The sequence below is a fragment of the Solanum dulcamara genome, chromosome 10 (genome assembly GCF_947179165.1).
Source record: "Solanum dulcamara chromosome 10, daSolDulc1.2, whole genome shotgun sequence".
Taxonomy (NCBI): Eukaryota; Viridiplantae; Streptophyta; class Magnoliopsida; order Solanales; family Solanaceae; genus Solanum; species Solanum dulcamara.
The window spans coordinates 35,660,500-35,668,425 of record NC_077246.1 but is presented as its reverse complement, the minus strand read 5'-3'; positions in this window follow the sequence as shown (position 1 = coordinate 35,668,425).

Below are 7,926 nucleotides of genomic sequence, written 5' to 3'. Positions count from 1 at the left end.
ACTCTATGTGCTCATCCTCTCCTATGAATATGATACCTACTACCTCTTATTCAATAATGATAGATAGTTCTTGGACCCATATCATGAATTAGATATAGAGTTTAGTATGAGTACCAAAACAATATGTACTGAATAGGCATCAGATGCCGATTGAGCAAGAAAAGTAAAAGCAACATGAAAAACATGAATTAAATAAAATATAGGTCAAAGAGTGGGAGTCTAATATAAATGCACATGAGTGTATAAAAAGACCAAAATGATATAATTAAATAGCTATCTAAACCTAGCTTGATAACCATAATGTAACACCTTAAAACATTCTAAGTTATATCAGTCCAGAAGATCCTAGAAAAAGTGAGAAAAGCCTACTGATATGTGGGCTACAAGATGTACCTATGGACTGTAGAAGGGCCTATGGTTCGTAGGTGGGACTCATAGTCCACATCCAGACATAGTAGGCTACCAGGGCATTGGTCAAACCAAAAGACATCACTAGGAACTCAAAATGGCCGTAACGAGTCCTAAATATGGTCTTAGGGATGTCCACCCCCTAATCCTCAGCTAATGGTAGCCTGATATCAATCAATCAAATAAAACACCGCGGCACCCTGAAACTAGTCAAACAGATCATCAATATAAGGCATAGAATAATGGTTCTTCACAATCACCTTTATTCAACTGCATATAGTCAATACACATCTTTATAGACCCTCTCTTCTTCTTTGTAAATAGGACTAGGGCACCCTAAAGATACATACTAGGCTGAATGAATCCCTTACCCAAGAGATCTTAAAGCTGAGTATTGAGTTCCTTGAGCTCTGTGGGGGGGTGGGTGGGGCATATGATAAGGCAGAATAAAAATCAGGTAAGTACTCGGCTTAAGGTCAATGGAAAAGTCAATATCATGCTTTGGGGAAAGGCCAGGTAGATTTGTGGGGAACACATCCGTGAACTCTCATATGATAGAGATTAAATCAACTATAGGACCCCCTAATAATATCTCAATCGAAAGACAAGTAGAATAAACATCCATTAGCTACTAATATTTATGCCCAAATATAAGCAATAACCCCAGGCATTGGGTGACTAACTGATCCTTGCCACACAACCAGAGGGGTACCATGCATGACTAAGGTAACGATACTCGTAGAGTAATCCAAGACCGCATGGTGAGGGGATAACCGGTCCATGCCTAGAATAATATCAATTCTAACATATCAAACTCAACAAGGTTAGCCTAAGTGTCACATCCCTGGATAATCACCAAGCAAGACCTATAAGCCCGATCTAATACTAAAGACTTACCCACAGGGGTCAAAACACATAATGGCACTAATAAAGGCTCAGAACACATACTCAACCGAGAAGAATAATATAGAGTTGCATATGAATATATAGAACTCGAATCAAATAAAGTCAAGGCAGGCTGATGGCATAAAAAAATTGTACCCGTGATAACATCATTCAATGCCTTAGCCTCTGCCCTTACTAGAGCAAATAGAAATGACCATGTCTGCATCTGTGTGGATCATCTGTCCTAATGCCTCACCTGCCTTCCCAAGCTCTTCCTCGATCTCCCTAGTGACTACCCCGCCTATCTTTACTCTAGGCCCTGCCTTTAGGTAGAGGTGCTGATGTTTAAGTTGGACGAGATGACTGTAGAGTAGGTTCTATCATCCTATGCTAGGGATACTATCTGGACCAGTGGTTGAGCACACCATAATCATAACATCCCTGAGTAGAACGACCCCCAAAATGAAGGCCACCATGGCCTAAAGAAACCCTAATTTGAACCTCTCAAACTTAGCCCTACGCTAGGACCACCCTCCCTGTGTTGATCTCTCTTTGAGGCGTGAAGAGTTTCTTGAATAGGCCATCTAGACATACCCTTCTATAAACTCTAGTGAGGTCTATCATATGTGTGTCTGCCCCTCGAGTGCGACCCACCATAGCTTCCCTGATGTCGTCCCCACTTATTGCTACCCATTTAGGATTTGTAGCTCACTAACTGCTCTAAAGTACGGGTATGATCAATAATATATAAAAAGTTGCAACCCGATGAAATGATATACTCAGTCTTAATCCTAAATTGCAACCTCAATCTGTGAATGAAGCAACAAAAAGTCTCCTCCTCTATTGGCAATACCATAGTAGCATGTTTAGAGAGATCACGACCTCGCCTTGTACTCATATACAGTCATGGAGCCTTACTATAATTGAGAGAACTGATCCTAGAGTCGATCTAAGATAATACTAGGTATAAACCTGGCAAAAACACAAAAAGACTAGTCAAATAGATACATATAGAGACACATATGATCCAAGATGACATATCCTCACCCTCACCTCTGAATATGAAAACTACTGGAACAAACTCCACGTTGATAGTTGGTGCTCAGACCCACATTAGAAAAATATACAGAGTGTAGTATGAGTACTAACATAACAGAAACTTAGTAGGCCTTATAGGACGACTAAGAAAGAAAGTAAAAGGAATATAAAAATTAGGAATTAAATAGAAAAGAGGTCAAAGAGCAGGAGTCTAATAGAAATGTGCATGAGTGTATAAAAAATCAAAATAAAATGATTAAATAGCTAACTAAACCTAGCTAGAAAATCATATGCCCATAAAATACTCTTGTAACACCCTGTATTATTCTAACTAAAAATAATTTCGAGAGCCTTGAGAAAAAAAGTTGAGAAATCACTGTCCAGTAGGGGTGCAAGTGTCACCTACGACCTATAGAATTTTCTATGAGTCGTGGGATAATTCGTAGATCCCATCAGGACTTGGTGAAAAATTCTAAGTATTGATCTATTCTACGAGCCCTAGTTACGGACTGTATAAAACCTTACAACCCATAGGGTGTCTTCATAGACCCAGTGACAAATTCCAATAGCTGTTGTAATATGCACTAATATCATACGATAGGGTCCTACGACCCATAAAAAGTTCTACATATCATAGGATGATCCGTAGTCTGAAGCCCCAACTCTTTCAATGGAGTCCTACAAGCAATATTCACTAACCGTCTTAACGTCTACGATCCATTGAAGGATGGTCATAGATCTACTAAGTTAATTTCCAGAAATCCCAAGTCTTGGCACCCATTTACTACGACTGGCCTTCTACGGTTCGTAGGAGGACCCGTAGATGGCCAAAAGACAAATTTAATGAGGAGTAGTTTGGTATTTTTCCATCTTTCCCAAGCCAAAACCCAGATATTTTGGGACTAAGATAAGTTCCTTATCAGTACCTAAAATTTCCTTCTATCTCATTATCACTTTAGAATATTTTGAGAGGAACGATTGTAGAGAAGAAAAGCTAGGGTTCGAGCGTTTCAACCAAGTTCTTCGACTTTTGCTTATATCATTAATCTTCTAGGAATGTAAGGCTAATCAAAACAGTATATTGAGTTCATACTCGAGCCTTACATATTCGTTCAATCAAGCATTGAGTTTGAGTTTGAGTTACAATTTCCTTGAATTGAGTTTGGAGTGATTTATATAATCTCTTATAGAGTTCTCTATGTATTTATTCATATTATGATGATTTCCATGATTTGAGTTTTGAATTATCGTTCATGTTTTTATTCACATGAACCCTAGTTGAGTACAATTACGTTTCTTATATTTTATGCAACAATTTAAGATAAAAGAATGATATATTTCATCTTTTCATTGAGAAAGAGTTTGAGCATGAGTTCAGTTTGAAAAGTCTTTCATTTACAAATTTTGAGCATGATCATTATTTAGTCTAAATGAGTTTGAGTAATAATGCATTTAAATTTTTATTTTCATACTAAGTTGAGAAAATAAAGCAATATTTTATGCATTTAATGAGATTGAGAAAGTATAATTATTTTAAATAAAAGAGTTGAGTTGAGAAGATTGAGCTAATTGAGAAAATTCCAATGAGACTAAATGAGTCCATTTGAGTACTTACACTCACATGAGAATATGGGCATAATAAATATATTTTGGGAGTAGTATTTAGAACCAATTTGGGTAAGAGTATAGAACAACTCGAACCCCATAATCTACATAGCCACCATAGGATAGGATCGTACCGTTGGTTTGGGAGACTTTTCACTTTAGTCCTTGATACAGAGTTTTATTTGATCCATGAGATAAGTTGCGTCTTACCCTAGCAAGGTATTGAACAAGTGTGGAAATGACAATAATTCGTTGTATCATCACGAGGCTCATAGTAATGGTTGTCGATTAGAGAAACTCCCTAAATAGTAAAATACTATTTTTATATTGAGTTGCATTACTTAATCATATTTTGAAAAGTATTGTATATTTCATATATTGCATGCATTATTAAGTATTCATTCTATTGAGTTGAGTTGAGTTGAGTATTCTTGAGTAAGTTTCTTTTTAACTATTTTACATACGTACATTCCATGTACTGATACCGTTTGGTGTTGCATAGGTTTATGATGAAGACAAATGTGATAAACAACTTCACCGGGCGCATTGTTGAAGATCAGTTTCCATCCAGCTTTTGGGAGACCTCTTTGCATTCAGAGGAGCTCTTAGTTATTTTATTCAGTCTTTATTTATTAGTATTTTATGGTAGTTGTGTGTCATACCCCAAGTCTACAACCTAGGCGTGGTAGGTAATCAGAAACCATTGTTGGTTCACAAGTAAACCCTTGGCTTAGCTAAATCACTAAGCGAAATACTTTTAATTCGTAAAGGTACTTAGATGGACACAATAAAACATGTAAGCCTAATACTCTCAGTTTAAATCATAAAAACTTAAATATATAATAATATAAGAGAGATAACTCAATGGTCTTCAAAACATACTCAAAAGAATAAACTAAACACTGTCTTACTAATCTATGAAGCCTCTAACTACTCACTCTAAAATAGGTACCAAGACAAGATCACGACTACGTTAAACTGATAAATCAAAGTACAAAAAGTAAGCAACTCAATATCTCCTCTAAATATAAAGAGGTCTCACCAAAGCTGAGCAGAAACTCGATCTTCAACTGTGCACTTATTGAGGATCTCTATCACCTGTGTCTCTATCATAAAATGATGCAGGTCAAATGACGTCGTACATGAAATGTACCAATATGTAAAATGGCAAAAAGGAAATTTACATCAAGATACTCAACTTTGAAAATACTCAACTCAATAAGGCATGCAATATAATTGGAGACAAATGTTTTAAAAGACATAGAATAATAAACATAACTCAGTATATGAAAATATAATACTTACTTCTTGAGGAGTTTATCTAACTGACAACCATCACTTATAACCTACGTGATGATAAAATGAAATGATCTCATTGCTACAACCATCCAATAACTTGATAGGGTAAGAGACACAACCTCATCTCTAGATCCAATAAAATTCCTCTTTCGGGACAATGAGGAGTCGCCGATTGAATGGTACAATCCTATCTGTCATGACCTAAACCCGGGCCATGATGGCGCCTACTATAACGCCCGAGTAGGCAAGCCAGACCAAACCCAAAACATCCAGAAGCCAAACATTTAATTAAATAATCAAGTAATAACATAATATAGAAGATGGAATATATACAACATAAGGGATCGATCATGGTATAGATGTGTAAATACGATATAAAATATATGAAAGGCCCGAAAGTGACCAAAAATGACAAACTGATGTAAGACTGATATCTGAACCTTGTGTCACCTATACAGGAGTTGCTAAGTACAAAAGATATATATATATATATATATATATATATATATATAATACAGAAGTGACTGTCCAAAATATAAATGCAAGTCAGTACAAAATATGAAAACAATAAGTCTTTAAATGCCAGGAGCTCCCTACTATCTGGATCTGTCATAGATACGGATGATCATGAGCGTGCTATGGGTGGATTGAACTAGGATCTGCATCAAATAAAGTCGAGGTAGGCAGATGGCATAAAAGAATCTTACCTATGATAACATCATCCGATGCCTAAACCTCTTCCCTTATTGGAGATTATAGAAATGGCCTTATCCACCTCTGCCCTGAGCATCTGCCCTACCACCTCAGCTGCCTCCTCAAACTTCTTGGTGACTACCCTGCCTGTCCTGAATCTGGACACCACCTATAGCTGGAAGTGTTGCTGGTGGAGATGGATAAGCCGACTGTGGAGTAGGTGCCTCCATCCTATGTCAGGGACACTCTTTTGATGAGTGGTCAAGAATACCACAATAATAACAACCTTGAGGAGAACGACCCATAAACTAACGGCCACCACATCTTGAAGAAACCCTAATTCAAACCTCTCAAATTGGGCCCTGTGCTAGGACCACCCTACTTGTGCTGATCCCTCTGAGGCATGTCTTGATGTGAGTCTTTATTTTTTTTATAGGATTTAGATTTTCTAGGTAAAGAGAGATGCCTAAATATGCTAGTTTGACTAACCCTACTAGAAAACATGTGAGGCCTATCATATGTGTTTCTACCCTCAAGTGAAACCCACTGTAGCTGCCCTGATGTATAACCTGCTTGTCGTTGCCCCTTTAGGCCTTACAGTGGAGCTACTTCATAGTATGTGTGTGATTAACAACATCTAAAAAGATGTAGCCCATTGAAACCATGGAATCTATTTCAATACTCAACTACAGCCTCAATCCTTTAATGAAGCAACAAACCTTTTTCTCCTCTGTAGGCAATATCATAGTAGCATATATGGAGAGCTCATAAAACCTCGCCTCATACTAAGATACGGATATGGAGCCCTACTACAATCGAGAGAACTGATATCAGAGTTGATCTATGATATTTGTGGGTATAAATCTAGCCACGAAGGCATTTGAAAACTCATCTCAAGATACCGAAGGTGACTCAACTAGTCTAGTCTCTAAGTACGAGCGTCACCATTTCTAGATGGCCTGTCAAGCTGATATGCGGTGAAGTTGGCTTCTCTTAACTCCACTATTCCCAAGGTGTATAGTCGCCCACGACATATGGTAGAAACTCATGGGCATCCTCTGAATCACCCCACAAAATATAGGATAAGATTGTGAAAACAAGACAAGAAAAACCTAAACTAAGGCTTCAATGGCTAAAATTTAAACTAAATTACCAAAGGTAGCCTACCTTAAGGCTGAAACAACACACAAACCACTAAACTAGAGCGTTTGATTTCTAGGCCACTTCTAAATGATGCAACTCTACCAATTTATTGAAGAACACATCAAAATAAAGTCAATGATAATCATATTACCACAATTAAAAATGAAATAAAAAATTAGGTCAAAATTTGACATTGGGACCCGCATAAAAATTGCAAAACTAACTCTGTCACAAGGTCCCAAATAATTCAAAAAATGTGTGCCCCCAAAATAGGTAAAATTTGAGAACCAAAAGGGCTCAAATCAGCCCCACTAAGTTTTATCCCTAAAAGGGTATAAAATGGAAGAATTTGACAAATTTATGCAAGACTTACAAGATTTTAGGGTGAGAATAGGGGTCCAAAACTTCCTCACAAGAATTTCAAAAAAATGCAACAAGAATTATCGACATTGACCAAGAAAAGCTCTAAAATTTGAGTTTTGTATGTGTTGGAAACAAAGAATGGAAAGCTAAAAATGGGTCTTTAAAGTTCACTGATTCAAGGTATTTTGGCTTTCGCAAATGTGGAGGCCAGTCAACTTTCTCTACGCGAATGTGGAGGCTAGCCTGCGAATTCATGGAACTAACCTAGTAAACTTTGTGAATGCGGAGCACCTCACACGAACGCAGAGAAAAAACCCTTTACTCTCCCCAAATGTGAAGAACAACTTGACAGACCTCCGCGAATGCAGCCAAAGGCCCATGATCATGGAGAAGGAGTTTCAACTGTACCAGCAGCTGAACATCATAGTTCACTAAGGGGGACAAGTTCCCCGACAGGGATTCAGAACTTGTTTGGAACTCCGTCGACTCAAA